The 19,406-nt window shown below is 34.7% G+C and overlaps 1 pseudogene across 1 annotated transcript; it reads left to right on the forward strand.

Moving 5' to 3' along the window:
• The first annotated feature begins 972 nt into the window (after positions 1-972).
• On the forward strand, positions 973-19,059 carry LOC309624505 (small ribosomal subunit protein eS26 pseudogene; annotated as a pseudogene). Its single transcript has one exon. The product of its transcript is annotated as a small ribosomal subunit protein eS26 pseudogene (transcript).
• Positions 19,060-19,406: the final 347 nt, after the last annotated feature.

Below are 19,406 nucleotides of genomic sequence, written 5' to 3' on the forward strand. Positions count from 1 at the left end.
CATATATTGATGAATCCTTTCATTCCTGGAATAAACTCCACTTGATCATGGTGTATGATCCTATTAATGTGTTGTTGGATTCTGTTTGCTAGTATTTTGTTGAGGAATTTTGCATCTATATTCATCAGTGATATTGGCCTGTAGTTTTCTTTTTTTGTGACATCTTTGTCTGATTTTGGTGTCGGGGTGATGATGGCCTAGTAGAATGAGTTTGGGAGTGTTCCTCCCTCTGCTATATTTTGGAAGAGTTTGAAAATGATAGGTGATAGAATTCGCCTGTGAAACCATCTGGTCCTGGGCTTTTGTTTGTTGGAAGATTTTTGTTTGTTTGTTTGTTTTATGTTGAAAGATGATATTTTATTTATTTATTTATTTATTTTTCCACTTGTGGCAGGATTCATAGTTTGTTTGTTTTTTTAACATCTTTATTGGAGTATAATTGCTTTACAATGGTGTGTTAGTTTCTGCTTTATAACAAAGTGAATCAGTTATACATATATTCCCATATCTCTTCCCTCTTGCATCTCCCTCCCTCCCTGTTGGAAGATTTTAAATCACAGTTTCAATTTCAGTGCTCGTGATTGGTCTGTGCATATTTTCTTTTCTTCCTCATTCAGTCTTGGAAGGTTGTACTTTTCTAAGAATTTTTCCATTTCTTCCAGGTTGTCCTTTTTTTTTTTGGCTTATAGTTGCTTGTAGTAGTCTCTCATGATCTTTTTTATTTCTGTACTGTCAGTTGTTACTTCTCCTTTTCCCTTTCTAATTCTGTTGTTTAAGTCTTCTTATTTTTTCTTTTTTTTTAATGAGTCTGGATAATGGTTTATCAATTTTGTTTATCTTCTCAAGGAGCAAGCTTTTAGTTTTATTGATCTTTGCTATCATCTTCTCAGGGAACCAACTTTTAGGTTTATTGATCTTTGCTATCATCTTCTCAAGGAACCAGCTTTTAGTTTTATTGATCTTTCCTATCTTTTCCTTCATTTCTTTTTCATTTATTTCTGATCTGATCTTTATGATCTCTTTCCTTTTGCTAACTTTGGGTTTTTATTTTTTAATTCTTCTTTCTCTAATTGCTTTAGATTTAAGGTTAGGTTGTTTATTTGAGATTTTTCTTGTTTCGTGAAGTGGGATTGTATTGCTATAAACTTCCCTCTTAAAACTGCTTTGGCTGCATCCCATAGGTTTTGGGTCGTCATGTTTTCATTGTCATTTGTTTCTAGGTAATTTTTGATTTCTTCAGTGATCTCTTGGTTATTTCCTACCATCCATGTGTTTGTATTTTTTACAGTTTTTTTCTTCTGTGATTGATATCTAATCTCATAGTGTTGTGGTCAGAAAAGATAGTTGATATGATTTCCATTTTCTTAAATTTACCGAGGCTTGATTTGTGACCCGAGATATGATCTATCCTGGGGAATGTTCCATGAGTGCTGAGAAGAATGTGTATTCTGTTGTTTTGGATGGAATGTTCTATAAATATCAATTAAGTCCATCCGGTCTAATGTGTCATTTAAAGCTTGTGTTTCCTTGTTTATTTTCACTTTGGATGATCTGTCCATTGGTGAAAGTGGGGTGTTAAAGCCCCCGACTATTACTGTGTTACTGTCGCCCTCCCCTTTCATGGCTGTTAGCATTTGACTTATGTATTGAGGTGCTCCTATGTTGGGTGCATAACTATTTACAATTGTTATATCTTTTTCTTGGATTGATCCCTTCATTATGTAGTGTCCTTCTTTGTCTCTTGTAATAGTCTTTATTTTAAAGTCTATTTGGTCTGATATGAGTGTTGCTACTCCAACTTTCTTTTGATTTGCACTTGCATGGATAGGTTTTTTCTATCCCCTCACTTTCAGTCTGTATGTGTCCCTAGGTCTGACGTGGGTCTCCTGTAGACAGCATATATATGGGTCTTGTTTTTGTATCCATTCAGCCAGTCTGTGTCTTTTGGTTGGGACATTTAATCCATTTACATTCAGGGTTATTATCGATATGTATATTTCCATTACCATTTTCTTAATTGTTTTGAATTTGTTATTGTAGGTTTTTTCCTGCTTTTGTGTTTCCTGCCTAGAGAAGTTCCTTCAGCAATTGTTGTAGAGCTGGTTTGGTGATGTTGAATTCTGTTAGCTTTTGCTTGACTGTTAAGGTTTTAATTTCTCCATCAAATCTGAATGAGATCCTTGCTGGGTAGAGTAACCTTGGTTGTAGGTTTTTCCTTTTCATCACTTTAAATATGTCCTGCCACTCCCTTCTGGCTTGCAGAGTTTCTGCTGAAAGATCAGCTCTTAACCTTATGGAGATTCCCTTGTATGTTATTTGTTGCTTTTCCCTTGCTGCTTGTAACATGTTTTCTTTGTATTTAATTTTTGATAGTTTGATTATTAAGTGTCTTGGCATGTTTCTCCTTGGATTTATCCTAAATGGGACTCTCTGTGCTTCCTGGACTTGATTGACTCTTTCCTTTCCCATATTAAGGAAGTTTTCAACTATAATCTCTTCAAAGATTTTCTCAGACCCTCTCTTTTTCTCTTCTTCTGTGACCCCTATAATTCAAATGTTGGTGCATTTAATGTTGTCCCAGAAGTCTCTGAGATTGTCCTCAATTTTTATCCTTTTTTCTTTATTCTGCTCTATGGCAGTTATTTCCACTATTTTATCTTCCAGGTCATTTATCCATTCTTCTGCCTCAGTTACTCTGCTATTGATTCCATCTAGAGTATTTTTAATTTCATTTATTGTGTTTATCATCATTGTTTGCTCTTTATTTCTTCTAGGTCCTTGTTAAACGTTTCTTGTATTTTCTCCATTCTACTTCCGTGATTTTGGATCATCTTTACTATCATTACTCTGAATTCTTTTTCAGGTAGACTGCCTAGTTCCTCTTCATTTGTTTGGTCTGGTGGGTTTTTACCTTGCTCCTTCATCTGCTGCATATTTCTCTGTCTTCTCATTTGTTTAATTTACTGTGTTTGGGGTCTCCTTTTTTGCAGACTGCACGGTCATAATTCCCGTTATTTTTGGTGTCTGCCCCCATGAGTGAGGTTGGTTCAGTGACTTGTGTAGGCTTCCTGATGGAGAGGACTTGTGCCTGTGTTCTGGTGGGTGTGGCTGGATCTTGTCCTTCTGGTGGGCAGGGCCTTGTCTGTTGGTGTGTTTTGGGGTGTCTGTGAAATTATTATTATTTTAGGCAGCCTCTCTGCTAATGGGTGGGGTTGTGTTCCTGTCTTGCTAGTTGTTTGACATGGGGCATCCAGCACTAGAGCTTGCTGGTCGCTGGGTGGACCTGGGTCTTAGCTTTGAGACAGAGATCTCTGGGAGACCTCTCACTGATTTATATTACATGGGGCTGGGAGGCCTCTGGTGGTCCAATGTCCTGGATTTGGATCTCCCATCTTGGAGGCTCAGGCCTGACACGCGGCCAGAGCACCAAGACCCTGCCAGCCACATGGCTCAGACTTAAAAGAAGAAGAAGAAAAAAAAGGACAGATAGAACCCCAAACCAAATGGTAAAAGCAAAACTAAACACACAAAATAACAAAAAGAAACTTTCACACACTCACTCATAAAAAGAAAACAAACAAACAACAACAACCAAATGAACAGACAGAACCCTAGGACAAATGGTATAAGTAAACCTAAACAGATAAAATCATACAAAGAAACATACACATACACACTCACAAAAAGAGAAAAAAGGAAAAAGAAATGTAAAAAATTTAAAAAATAAAAAATATTGAAAATATTTAAAAATTTAGAAAAAAATTAAATAATTAAAAACAAATAAAAAGGAAGAAAGCAACCAAGCCCATAAACAAATCCACCAATGATAACAAGCACTAAAAACTAAACTAAGATAAACATGAAACCAAAAAATCAGATGCATAAAGCAAACCCCATGTCTACAGTTGCTCCCAAAATCCACCGCCTCCCTTTTGGGATGATTTGTTGTCTATTCAGGTATTCCACAGATGCAGGGTACATCAAGTTGATTGTGGAGATTTAATCCACTGCTCCTGAGGCTGCTGGGAGAAATTTCCCTTTCTCTTCTTTGTTTGCACAACTCCAGGGGTTCAGCTTTGGTTTTGGCCCCGCCTCTGTGTGTAGGTTGCCTTCAGGTGTCTGTTCTCACCCAGACAGGAGGGGGTTAAAGCAGCTGCTGATTATGGCTCTCTTGCTCACTCAGGCCAGGGAGAGGGAATTGTATGGTAGTCATAATTGGAATGCGGCATGAACCTGTGGTGGCAGTAGCCAGTGTGACATTGCAACAGCCTGAGGCACATCATGTGCTCTCCCAGGGAAGTTGTCCCTGGATCATAGGACCCTGGCAGTGGCGGGCGGCACAGGCTCCTGGAAGGGGAGGTGTGGATAGTGACCTGCGCTTGCACACAGGATTCTTGGTGGCAACAGTGGCAGCATTAACAGTTCATGCCCGTCTCTGTGGTCTGAGCTGATAGCCACAGCTCGCACATGTCTCTGGAACTCACTTAGGCAGTGCTCTGCCTTCTGTGGGCACATGGAGGAAGAATTCCCCTCTCCTTGTGCACCCCATAACAATGGTCTCTTGGCTCTCTGGCAGGTCCTGACTTTTTCCTGGACTCCCTCTCGGTTAGCTGTGGTGCACTAGCCCCCTTCAGGCTGTGTTTACGCAGCCAACCCCAGTCTTCTCCTGGGATCTGACCTCCGAAGCCCAAGCCTCAGCTCCCAGGCCCCACCCATCCTGATGGGTGAGCAGACAATCCTCTTGGGCTGGTGAGTGCTGGTCGGTACCAATCCTCTGTGCAGGAATGTCTCCGCTTTGCACTCTGCACCCCTCTTGCTGCACTCTCCTCCATGGCTCTGAAGCTTCCCCCCTGCCCAACCCCTGTCCCCAGCAGTGAAGGGGCTTTCTAGTGTGTGGAAACTTTTCCTCCTTCACAGCTCCCTCCCAGAGGTGCTGGTCCCATCCCTATTCTTTTGTCTCTGTTTTTTTGTTTTTCTTTTGCCTTACCCAGGTGCATGGAGATTTTCTTGCCTTTTGGGAAGTCTGAGGTCTTCTGCCAGTGTTCAGTAGGAGTTGTTCCACATGTAGATGTATTTTTGATGTATTTATGGGGAGGAAGGTGATCTCCACGTCTTACTCCTCTGCCATCTTGAAGGTCTCTCTGAATACTGTTTCTTTTGGGCATTGTTTCTTTTAGTCAAGAGCCTCAGGTGGAGAAAGAGGAATAGTAAAATTTATAATAATAACAACAAAAAATGAACAAACAAATAAGAACAACAAATTTAAAAAGTTATTAACAGCAACCAAACAGTAAATATTTAAAATTCTTTTTGTGTTTAGGAAGCTATAGGATTTGATTGAATGTGCTTCAGATTTCATCTGCATTCATCAAAAAAGCCAGATCATCTCAAACTCTGCATTTTTACATTATGTTAGCATAATTTGATTTGCACATATTTTGTTCCACAATAGAATGAATTATGTACCAAGCAGAGCAATGATTTCCATTTTATTTATGACCAATATTTCATTCTTTCAAAATTTTATGAGTGTTTTATCACTTACAAAACTTTACATATGAGTAGTTTCATCAAAATGAATTTGGGGATCAGTTTTAAAAAAAGTATGGCACACTTGTGAAAAAAATCAAACACATAAGACAGATTCAGTTTTGCTGTTTGAGAACTTTTTTACACTGTCACTTTCTACAGAGTCAAAGAGAATCATAAGGGGAGGTGAAAGTCTTAGAAATTTTATCTGAAATATTTGAAGGAGGACATGAAGTCTGAATAAATATTGTATTTCTCATTAAAGCACAGTCTATGCATTGGCTTATTCTAATTAGATTTTTGTTTCCGTTTGAGTATATACAATGCTAGTCTCAATAATGTGCATAATCTCTGGAGATAGAGGAAAAATAAAAGATAATGATTCACTATTGTCAGGTGAATCATTGCAGTGTGGCAACTAGATTACTTGTGCGAAAGGCACATTTCCTCATGAGAAATGATGTATTCCTCATAGCAATAATCTTTTTTCTTTCCCTTTCTTCTGTACCCATTTGATTCTCACCTTCCCAAATGCAATTTTAATTTTAAGGTTGAATGCTCAACCTGGTAGAAAAAGTACTTTAAATGGCATTCTTATTCCTAAACTTTCATGTTAATTAAATAACTCAATTTCTGTCATGTATACCTCCCACAATAATGTAGAATGATTTTGAGCATTAAAATCTATTTTTTAAAATTTGTCTTCCCATTTAAGCTCAATTGTCACAGTTTAGGTGTCACTGATGAACTGTCATGTCAGCAGGCTTAACTAATTTGTCTTTAATATGCTAATCGAAGACCATGTACATTCTACCATACTAAGATTTATTAAATTGAATTGAAATTCTCTGTATCATCCATTAGAATGAAAATTGTTTGGGAGGTAAAAATCATGTGTGATTAATTATCATCTCATTAAATGGCACTGTTTTGACATTGGATAGGTATTCAACAACAGTTCATTAAATGTCACTGAATAGGACTACACCAAAAGGTTATTTCCTGTTTCTTCATGAATCTTAATTTTTATGATATCCCCTAAAGGAAATTTGGTGTAGTAAAAAACTTAATAAAAGCAAGAGTTAACTATAAAATAATCATTAACATTTTTCTAATTTATCCACCTTTCTCAGTTTCTCCAAAACCAAACTGGTGATATAAATTGAGCACTGGTATAAGTAAGTAATCAAGGAGATAAATTGAGCACTGGGCACTGGTTATAATTAAGTACAGTTTGGATGAAGGAGAAGTGGTCGTAGGCCTGTCTGACCTATTTTTTAAAGGGAGAAGTGCTTACACAATGTCCCACTATTCTTACTGTGGCATCATAGGTGTGTTTTGCTTGGTTTTGAATTTTATATTAATGGAATCATAGACATTCTTTTGTCTCTTTTTTTCTAATTAATATGTTTGTAAAATGTACCTATGTTCTTGCATAAATACATTTGTTCTTGCCTAAATGTTATATAACGTTGCATCATTTGGATATGCTGCATTATATTTATTCATTCCAATAATGATCAGAATTTACATGTTCCCAGGTTTAGGGTATTATGAGTACAGCTTTATCTTCCTTTGGTGTAGTAGACAGGAAGTCACCCCATGTAGTTCTCTCTTCAAGGAAGGGCTTTATGTCATCCTTCAGGGAGTGCAGTCAATGGACTTCTTCCTGCTGTCAGTTCCTTCAGGGCCAGCCTCAGAGGTAAAGCCACCTTTCCCAAGGTTATAAAAAGCTTGGCCAATTTGGTCTGATGTGAAACAAAGATGAAGGGCAATTTTAATCCAGAGTATCCTTCGTGGTTGGCAGAGGCTTTCCTGGTCCTGCATTGTAATGTGTCATTGCTTCATTCTATTTCCCTTTATTCATGTTGATTAAAAACAAACAAACATTGTATATATGTACCACAACTTCTTCATCCATTCATCTGTCAATGGACATTAGGTTGTTCCCATGTTTTGGCTATTGTAAATAGAGCTACTATGAGTATAAGGGTGCATGTATCTTTTTGAATTATAGTTTTGTCCAGGTATATGACCAGGAGTGGGATTGCTGGATCATATGGTAATACTACTCAGTCATAGAAAAGAACAAAATAAGGCCATTTGAAGCAACATGGATGCAACTAAAGATTATCATACTAAGTGAAGTAAGTCAGAAAGAGAAAGACAAATACCTTATGATATCACTTATATGTGGAATCTAAAATATGGCACAAATGAACCTATCTACAAAACAGAAACAGACTCACAGACATAGAGAACAGACTTGTGGTTGCCACGGGGGAGGGGAGGAGGGATGGACTGGGAGTTTGAGGTTGGTAGATGCAAACTATTACATATAGAATGGATAAACAACAAGGTCCTAATGTATAGCACAGGGAACTATATCCAATCTCTTGAGATAAACCATAATGGAAAAGAATAAGAAAAAAAATGTATATATGTTAAAAAAAAAACAACTAAAAAACAAACAAACTCACACTCCAAGCTCTAACACACTGACTTCCACAGACAAATCATTTGTTTAAGAGGCGGGTTTTGTTTCTCAAAAGGGAAACTAATCTATTGAATAAATAAAGCTCTGGCATTTATTTTATCCATAAGAGAATTAGAAGATGATTGATGGTTTCCTCATGGCTAACACCCTGTGGGTGAAAGGAAGAAACACTTCTTAAATTCTTATATTTTACCTTCAAACAATTGAAGTGCTGTTGGCAACTGACTGATACACAACTTCCCTTTCCCATTCTTGATTCTGTTGATTGGTATATGAAACTAGAGCCAAACTCTCTGCCTTTGTCTTGCTTAGAAACCCTCAGTATAATCCTTGACAATTCAGAAAATAATGCTGAGGCTTGGAAGAATTCATCAGTGATTCATGTCTTTTAATTTCCACTTCATAGTATAGTCCAGGCTCCAAGTACTTTGATAACTTGGATGACCATTTAAGTTACATACTGGTAATAATTTTATCTTAAATGAAACTGGTAAATTCTGTTTGATTTTCTATTTAGAAAATGGCCTGTGGTTAAGTCTTCTCTAATTCAGAAGACTTCCTATTTATTGCCCCAAATAGATAGGATTAGAACTACGGTAATCTGCCTGTCTGTAATTAATAAATGGACATTGCAGTGATAATTTTTCCTCTTTTATTAACTGAGAATACATGAAACCAATAGAGAACTCCATACTTGACCTTAATGAAGTCTTGTGATGCTTTGAATATATACACAATGCATGTGTATATGTACGATTTGCTGGTCCAAAGCATTTCTGAACCTCAAAATGCAAAGAATCTTATTAATACTGGATGCAATTTGAAAACACAAAAGCAAAACTTTGTTACCAAAATTTCAGGTTAAGCATCCCAAAATAGTAGGATCAGATGAGATCTCACAAGACAGTCGAGAGCTCATATCCTAGAGGCAGAAAACCATCACCCTCACACACACACACACACACACACCATGACAATCATATTCTGGATTCTGGTGTTATGTTGATGGGAGGTATTTGAGTCATACATAACCCTAAGTGCATAAGTTTTGTGCACATAGGGTTAATATAATCTTTTAATCTTCTCTTTTTCAAATGTCTGTAGTTCTGAAATGAGAGTCCTGTTACCAATTAGGTAAACGTGGTGATTACTGTTTTGCACAATTGGTATGTGTGGAAAATGTGGATATCCAAATAAAAGTGACAGCACAAAGTCTGCAATGCCAAAAACAATCAGAGAAAAAATAGGACATGACTATTTCCCATGTCTTTAAGAGAAAAATGTTTTCATTTGCCAGTAATATTTGATGTACAATTGTGAGGTGAAATTTATGATTCGAGAACAAGCAAACATTAAAAATGACAAAACAACCTTTTGATATATATGCATGCCTTTACAAATAATAAATATATTTATTTCCATGTAGTAGCAGTTAGTGTTAATAATGCCCTCAATCTGTATTCTATGACTGACTTTTCTATACCTTGCAAGGTAGCAGTGGGGAGGGAATCACGTGTTGTCTATGAAGCTTGAAAAGTTTAGAATATTCATCAAGTAATGAAAGAATACAGTGACATCCAAAGTAACAGTTCAAATCAAAAGACCACGTCATAACAACCACCACCATCAACATGTAGTAGATATTGGTTGTGCCACTTCATGAAATTGCCAACTGGAAACAGGGACAATTCCTGCAGTGATTAATGTGTTCAAACAGAACATGAGAGGAAAACCACAATGTTCTCAACTGTTGATGTTATCCATACTTAACAAATCCAATGTTGATATGACTTTGGAAAAGTACCCAAGGCTCCGAGTAATATGCATGGCATAGAACAGGTGATTTATTCATGAGTCTGGCACAGCTCCTGTAAATTGACTTTCTTCCCTGCAAAAGAAGTTAACCACTCTGTGTGAAAATTATATGATCCCTGAGATTTCCTTTAATCAAGATAGACTTGATAATGAGTAAGATGACATACAGTACTTGCAGGATTAGTAATTCATTGGATATTGCTGGAGCAAAAGCTCTAGGACGTCTTTTCATAACAAGGAGATCCACATGGACAGACCATGTGTTCTCGCAGGACACTCTTTTACTCCTAAATGCAAATGAAATATTTTAAGAGCCTGGTATTTTGTTTCTTTCTCCTGTCACCATGTCCAATGACATGAGACACTGATCATAATTCTGTTGTTTACCATCTTCCTCTGAATTCCTTTGTCTAAAACCAAATGTGATTTATTTGTCTAGTTTGAAATTTTCAATGTGAATCTATTTGTTTTTATATCCCACTCATTCTAATTCAGTTAGTGGTGAAGCAGGAGCATTTTGAATTTAGAACGTATTTGTAACATTATTCTTTGGAAAATAAATCATCCTGACACAGAGGATATGTAAATCCCATGAATACCAGTTCATTTTGAATTGCTACTTTGTAACGTATATAGTGACTATATATACTATGTGTATATAGTCAGTCATCATTTGCTGTGATTATAAATTTCAGATTGGTTTATGCTAATGTTTATTATTTGCAAGTATTCATGAAAAAAATCTCTTAAAATTCTACCCAGTAACTTCTGCAGTTAACTGTTCTCATTAGCAATTCCCAATCCGTAAGAACGAAAAAAGTTATCTGTGATCTATTATGTAATTTGTAAGTTTCTTCTCATTGATAATGATGTACCTTAGAGGAAAATAGAGTGATGCATTTTGTTTTATTTCTTGTCAGAATTAATTAATATCAACAACTGTCCCAAAATAATCATAGGAGGAGTAAGTTGTTACTGCCAATTCCAGTTTATTTGTAGTATTTATTTATGAATTTTAACTGATGACTCAAGAATTAACTCAAATCTTACGTTATTCACAATAGATCTTTAATGTGAGGAACACCGACTATATTTGTCTTGCATCCTTCTAAGACCTAATAGGGTGCTGAGTTCCATATACAAAAACCGATGAACACATTAATTGATACAGATGTAATTACAGAATTTTCCATCTGTAACCATAGTCATGAATGATAGGCTCTCATTTTATTATAATGCTTTATGATTTTAATGTTAAAAACAACTGAAAGATATGTTGTTCTTATCAGGATCTACTGCACAAAGACAAAAGAAGATATTTTTTAAAAGAATTACATTCTACATGTTTACCCACAGTAATCATGGGGATATTTTTGCATTGAAAAATGTTTTTGTCTTTATATTTGGAAAATCAAACCAATCTAATATCATTAAGCATTTAAAATGAGAATAAATGTATTAGAATTGCATGCAAATTTACATAGCAAAACCATTTATTGTTGGCATAACGTAACTATGTGAATGGAACAATGAGTTTCTACACTTAAACATAGAAATAAGTTTTCTATACCTCTAAATCAATTTCACTTCAGATATATACTCACCCTTAACCTCTGTGGGACTTGGGAAAGGAGAACAAATGGAAGTGTTTGTACCGCATGTCACAATTTCAAAGTTGTAAATCAAGCTAAGAAACTATTAAATAAGATATGTTTTCTCTTCCTATCTTGACAGATTAATCTTTATAACATTAAAGTTGAAAAATGTATGTCAAGTGATCTGTGCATCTGACTGCTAGTTATCCACTATCAAAGACGTTTGAATTTAAATATTGTTGCCCCTGTCAGGCCTTCTGCTGATTGGCCAATATCATGGTGGAGGACATAATTAATAAATCATTTTATATTTATTATAAGAATCATTTTTCTTGCATTTCTTTTAGCATAAATGCTAATTAGGTGGTTAAATCAAATTTATTTTCATATAAGTTTTATTCTATTTATAGTATGAATATGTTATTAAAATATAACCGTGTTAAAAGTGTTCACAATTTATCTTCCTCAAAAATATCAGAACTAGATTTTATAGAATAAGGAATCATTCTAGAGAAAGTAACAATTTCAGGTCAAATTTTATGTATGTACGTACAATTTAATAGCTATCATCTCAATAGGTAGTAGTCTTGATTTAATATTTATCCTGATTTTTTCTAATTCTTTATTTTTCTTCACAAGAAATTGAAATTGCAATTGAAATTGGCTTTCTCTTTGCTTCTATTACCTCAAAACTTCTGCTTTGTACTCTCTATTCCTTGTCTTCACTTCAGTCTTCTTCTTGTTTGACTCCTGGTGTGTTTCATGTTGGATTGATGGAGGTATTGTTCAACACATTGGGGAGAGTGGTCATCATAGGTTATGTTTAGAAGTAGGCTTGACTTGGAGATTTGCCTATGGCTCATTACTGTTCCATAGTCTATCAGCTCTTCCCAGAAAAAAAAAAAAGTCACCATAGATAAAGGATGGGAACAAATGTGCAAAGAAACATTTCAACCTAGTTGGAGCAGTGACAAGACAAGCTCTAAAAGCATCAGAGTCATCTCCACTCTGGGTACAAAATATACTAAAACATCCCAAGACTGAAATTTTCTGTTCTTAGAAATGTTTCCACTGACCTGTTTGCAAACATCTTTACAGCTATTGAAGTATCATTTCTCAAAACATGCTTTTCTGTCTTTGGGGGAAATTGATAACTTTACACACTTTGCAACATATTTTGTATTGTATATGACTTTGTTTACAAGATTCAGTTACATATATTGCATGTATGATATTTACATGTATTTTTGGCTAGTTAGCTTTTCTCAAACTTTAACTTGGAATTGAATTATGCAAGTTTTCACTTCTTGAGCTTTTTTCCTAATGAGCTTATTTCTAGTGGTCAACTTGTAGTTTACAAAAAAGTTTAGGTTGTGATATCTTCTGAATTGCTGGGAGCTTGTTCTTTAGTGACATTTTTCTTTATTCTGCTCTTTTAAATTAATGAGTAGAATAGTCATGACTCTGATTTTAGATCTTGGATGCAAAGTCTACAGGTCCCCTCAAGTAGTAACAATTAAAAATACATGTGTTCTTTTACATGTGGCTGAACACATGTATTTTTAGTTGTTACTGTTTGAGTGGACCTGTAGATTTTGCATTTAAGATCTAAAATCAGAGTCAGAAATTAGAACACTCCCTAACACCATACACAAAAATAAACTCAAAATGTATTGAAGATCTAAATATAAGAGCAGATATTATAAAACTCTTTGAAGAAAACATAGGCAGAACACTCTTTGACATATATCACAGCAAGATCCTTTTTGACCCACCTCCTAGAGAAGTGGAAATAAAAACAAAAATAAACAAATGGGACCTAATGAAACTTAAAAGCTTTTGCACAGCAAAGGAAACCATAACAAGAAGAAAAGACAACCCTCAGAATGGGAGAAAATATTTGCAAACAAAGCAACTAACAAATGATTAATCTCCAAAACATACAAGCTGCTCATGCAGTTCAATATCAAAAAAACAAAAAATCCAATCCAAAAATGGGCAGAAGATCTAAATAGACATTTCTCCAAAGAAGATATACAGATTGCCAACAAACACATGAAAGGATGCTCAACATCACTAATCATTAGAGAAATGCAAATCAAAACTATGATGAGGTATCACCTCACACCAGTCAGAATGGCCATCATCAAAAACCCTGCTAACAATAAATGCTGGAGAGGGTGTGGAGAAAAGGGAACCCTCTTGCACTGTAGATGGGAATGTAAATTGATACAGCTACTATGGAGAACAGTATGGACGTTCCTTAGAAAACTAAAAATAGAACTACCATATGACCCAGCAATCCCACTACTGGATACATACCCTGAGAAAACCATAATTCAAAAAGAATCATGTACCACAATGTTCATTGCAGCACTATTTACAATAGCCAGGACATGGAAGCAACCTAAGTGTCCATTGACAGATGAATGGATAAAGAAGATGTAGCACATATATACAATGGAATATTACTCAGCCATAAAAAGAAACGAAATTGAGTTATTTGTAGTGAGGTGGATGGACCTAGAGTCTGTCATACAGAGTAAAGTAAGTCAGAAAGAGAAAAACAAATACTGTATGCTAACATATATATATGGACTCTAAAAAAAGAGAAAAAGTGGTTCTGAAGAACGTAGGGGCAGGACAGGAATAAAGACACAGATGTAGAGAATGCACTTGAGGACACGGGGAGGGGGAAGAGTAAGCTGGAATGAAGTGAGAGAGTGGCATTTACATATATGCACTACTAAATGTAAAATAGATAGTTATTGGGAAGCAGCCACAGAGCACAGGGAGATCAGCTTGGTGCTTTGTGACCACCTAGAGGGGTGGGATAGGGAGGGTGGGAGAGAGATGCAAGAGGGAGGGGACATGGGGATATATGTATATGTATAGCTGATTCACTTTGCTCTACAGCAGCAACTAACACAACAATGTAAAGCAATTATACTCTAATCAAGATGTTAAAAAAAAAAAATGCATGTGTTCTTTTGACCAAGATGTCATTAGTTGTAAGCTCCTCTATGCCTGTTTAAACTTAGAATTAAAAAGACTTGGAAGAAGATTCTCTTTTCTTCTCATTGGTGATTCTCCATTGTCTCTTTGGAAACATGTCTTTTCACATGGGTGGATCATTACTGAATGTGTAAGTCACATATGCATGTTTTAATATCCAATTTTCTCATGAAATCATGACTTAGCAATGTTTGGGGCAGAGGTAAGCAAGTATATACAAAGGTTTAAGAAGTAAAGAGTTTTAGTAGTGTGTTGTGAAATCTATACAAGAAGACAAGTGATGAAAAGTGGTAACAACCCAGTGGGTAAAATGCGTCAGGTGGAGCTAGCTATCAGCATAGCTGAAAGAATTCTGCTGTTATCTTCTACATGATCAAATTTATGAGAATATTTTGAACATGTTGTTCTAAGATTGTTGTCAGTTACTGCACTCTTTTTTTCCTGAAAGTAACTCCTTTGTTACTTTCTCATGTAATTCATGGGAATTCAAATGAAGAAATAATATATTTAAAATCCATCATATTTTAAAAAATTTTAAATCAAATATAGTTTTATATTCCACTCCTCTCTGAAAAGAGCTAGATAATTTTGGTATTGGTTGCTTGTTATGCTTTTATTTTTCTGATATATTGGAGACAATGACCTTAATACTAGAAATCTAAATTGTTTTATAATTAATGAATCCTGTCTTGCCATAATTTGGAAATATCAAAAGACAGATCAGATGTTGAATACTACAATTATGAACAATATAATAATTTAATATAATATAATGATTTCAGCTAACTGAGGGCATAAGTCACGCCTTATCTGTTTTTGCAGCTTAAAAATATAATATGATGCCTGCCAACCCTTAAGAGACCTGTAAATAGAGAATAAGTTAAAAAACAAACCAATAACAAAAAAGAATTAATGCATTATCTTAGCTTTGTGATCATTTTTTTACATTTTAAAATTTCATAGAGCATCTCAAACACCAATTTACTAAGATATTGAAATATAGGATTTCTTAAGAGAAAATTAAAAATGGTACTGCACCTATTTTATTTCAGCATCTAAGACCTACTGTAAAGAAATTAGTTCTTCTAGCAAATTCTCTTTTACAGGGAATATTAATATTGGGGGGTTATAAAGTGTTTTCTCTTATAGAAGCACCAAATATAGCTAAGCTTTCAAAGTTTATTTTATTTTATTTAGTATTTAATTAAAATCCAAATTAAAGGCTATATTAAAATTAAAAGCTATACTAAATACACTGTGTTAAATATGAAGAGCAATAGTAACACAATACACTATGAAACATTTGCTCTTAATATTCAATAGGCATATAAATTATTTTTCTTGTTTTAAATAAATATGTAGACAGTTATAGTCATTAGGGAAAATTTTCCTATGAGACAATATAGATGAGATATAAATGACATTACATTTAAAATAATAATTGATCATGGATACCTTTTAGGCCCATAGTTATCAGAAAAAGGTATGAATGAATACAAAGAGACAAGTTGGAAAGCCACCGTAGGAATCCAAAGCATACATGTTTTTCACTTGGTACTTACGGTGCAGATGAAAAATAAATGAGATGATATGAAGGTTATTCCAGAGAAAGATATAGTGAGATCTACTGATTGGCTATGAGAAGAATAAATAAGTGAGTAAATCAAAGTGACTTCCAAGTTTTTGGCTTAAACAATTAGATGATTAATGGTATCATATACTGGAAAATATGGTGTGCAGGTTAAAACCTGAATGCTTACATCATGGGGTAGCACAATTTTAGTTTTTAAATAACTTGCTCTCTCGCCTTCTCACTTCCAAGATGACCAAGAAAAGAAGGAATAATGGCCATGCCAAAAAGGGCCACGGCCACATGCAGCCTATTCACTGCACCAACTATGCCCGATGTGTGCCCAAGGATAAGGCCATTAAGAAGTTCGTTGTTCGGCACATTGCAGAGGCTGCAGCTGTCAGGGCATTTTGGAAGCGAGTGTTTTCAGTGCCTATGTGCTTCCCAAGCTGTATGTGAATCTGCATTACTGTGTGAGTTGTACCATTCACAGCAAAGTAGTCATGAATCGTTCTCGGGAAGCCCAGAAGGACTGAAAACCTTCACCCCAATTTAGCCCTGCTGGTGCTGCCCCACGACCTCCACCAAAGCCCATGCAAGGAGCTAAGTCCTTAAAGACTAAAGAAATACAGTCCCCTGGGAAGACAGTAAAAAAGAAATTATACTTAAAAAAAAAAACTTTAAAAATGATTTAACATTGTAACAGATCATGATGAATGAGTAGAATAGTTTTTACTAAAATAAATTTTCAATGGATGTAGAATTCTGGATTGACATTTTCTTTCAACACTTAATGTTGTTATTTATTTATTTTGTTGCATAGATTCTGAAGGAAAAAAGCAGGATATAATTCTTACCTTTGTTCATTTTTATATAATGTATTTTTTTCCTCTAGATGCCTCTGAGATTGCCTCTTTGTGTTTTGTTTACAGGAGTTTGAATATGATATGCTTGAGTGTTTTGTTTTTATTTTGTTTTGGAATTTATCCTGCTTTGTGTTGTCAAAGTTTAGAATCATTGTTTTGCTCCCTGGTGTCTCTGGTATTAATTATGGAAACTTCTCATTTCATATTTACTAAAATATTTTTGATGCCCTGTACTCTTTCTCTCTTCTTTTGAATTCAAGTTATTTATGTTAGAGTGCTTAATATTGTCACACAACTCGTGGATAGTCTGTTGCACTTTTTTTTTCAATAGTAAATCTCTCTTTGCTTTATGTTACATTTGGATAATTTTTAGACTTATCTCCGAGTTCATATATTCACGGCAGTTGTGCCATGTCTGCTAAGCAGTGAAAGGTATTATTCATTTCTCTTACTTTGTTTTATGTTTCTAGCAGTACCATTGGCTTTTACAATTTTTATCTCTCTGTACTTTATTATTTCTCTGATCTTAATTGTTGTCCACTTTTTATGATAGATCCTTTAACATATTAATCAGTTATTTTAAATTCTCTCTCAGATTGTTCCAAAATCTGTGTCCTGTTTCAGTCTAGTTCTTGTGATTGTTTTGCCCTTTGTGAGTGTGTTGTCTTTTTTGCTTTGCTTTTTCTTGTGTGCTTTGAGTTTTTTGTTGAGCATAAGACATATTGTCTAGGACTGTAGAAACTGAGGTAAATAAACATTATTCCAGGAACCTATACTTTGTAGTGTTTTGTTCTCTAATTTATTTTTATTCCTTGTGAAGTGTTATATTCACGTGTTGGATCTTTTTGCCTATAGTTGATATTTGTTACTTTCTCTTAAATAATTTTATCTCATTCATTTTTTAAAATTTTATTTTTTACTTAACATTTCTCTTAAAGCATTACATTATCTTTTTTTCTAGTAACTCATTTGTTTTGCTTTATTACTTTATTATTCATTTCTAAAGTAATTTTTAATTTTATATTTCTAAATCTAATCCTTGATATCTGTCACCTTATTTATGTTTTTCTAAAATTTGATTTCTTTTTTTCTTTCATTTTGTAGGGATGGGGGCTATTTGTTTGCTATCTAGTTAATCAAATTTTTTTGTTTGCTCAACTTCATTTTTCTCCCTCATCTTCTGGATGATTAAAAACTATGCCATCAACATCTTTCCAGATTTAATTCATGTACTGATATTTTGTGCTCAGAGATCAGAAGAATTAATATTGTTAAAATGTCCATAATTCCTAAACTGATCTGTAGATTCAATGGGATCCATATAAATTTCTGGAATTTTTCACAGAAATAGGAAAAACAATTTTAAAATTTGTATGGAACCACAAATGAATCTCAATGTAGCCAGAGCAATCCTGAGAAAGAACAAAGCTGGAGCTAACACATGTCCTGATCTCAAACTATATTACAAAGCTATAATAATCATACTAGTATCGTACTGACACAACAATAGACACATAAACCAATGCAACAGAATTGAGAGCCTAGAAATAAACCCTCACTTACGTGGTCAACTAATATTTGACAAAGGAGTCAAGAATACTCAATGGGGAAAGTATGGTTTCTTCAATAAATGGCATTGTGAATAACTACAGGTAGCAAAATGAAATAGGACCCCTATCTTACACTGCACATGAAAATTAACTCTAAATAGATTAAATACGTAATGTAAAATCTGAAACTGTAAAACTCCTAGAATAAAACACAGAAAACAGCTTTTTGGCATTGGCCTTGGCAACAAGTTTATGACTATGACCCCAAAAGCATAAGCAACAAAAGCAAAAATCAGCAAGCGGGTCTATATCAAACTAAAAACTTCTGCACTGCAAAAGAAACAATCAACAAAATTCCTACCTATGGAATGGGGAAAATTATTTGAGAAAACATCTATCTAATGAGGTGTTAATAACCAAAATATAGAAGAAACCCATACAACTCAGTTACAAAGAACAAACAAAAAAACACTCTGATTTAAAAATGGACAAAGGAGTTAACTAGACATTTTTCCAAGGAAAACATACAATGACCAAGAGATACATGAAAATAACACTAATCATCAGGGAAACGCAAACCAAAACTACAATGAAATATCACCTCACACTTATTAGAATGTCTATTATAAAAGAGAGAAGAGACAACAAGTGTTAGTGAGACTATGGAGAAAAGGAAACCCCTGTACACTGTTGGGGAAATGTAAGTAGGTACAGCCACTATGGAAAACAGTATGGAGGGTCCTCAAAAAAATTAAAAATAAAACTAACATATGATCTAGAAATCCCACTGCTGGGCATATATAGAAAGGAAATAAAATCATCTCAATGAGATACTTGCACTCCCACATTCATGGCAGCATTGTTTATCAGAGCCAAGATATGAAAACAACTGTGTCCATTGGCAGGTGAATGAATAAAGGAAATATGGGATATATTTATCTATATTCATATCTATATCTATATTTACCA

The sequence above is a fragment of the Balaenoptera borealis genome (assembly GCF_965194805.1).
Source record: "Balaenoptera borealis genome assembly, chromosome: 2".
NCBI lineage: Eukaryota > Metazoa > Chordata > Mammalia > Artiodactyla > Balaenopteridae > Balaenoptera > Balaenoptera borealis.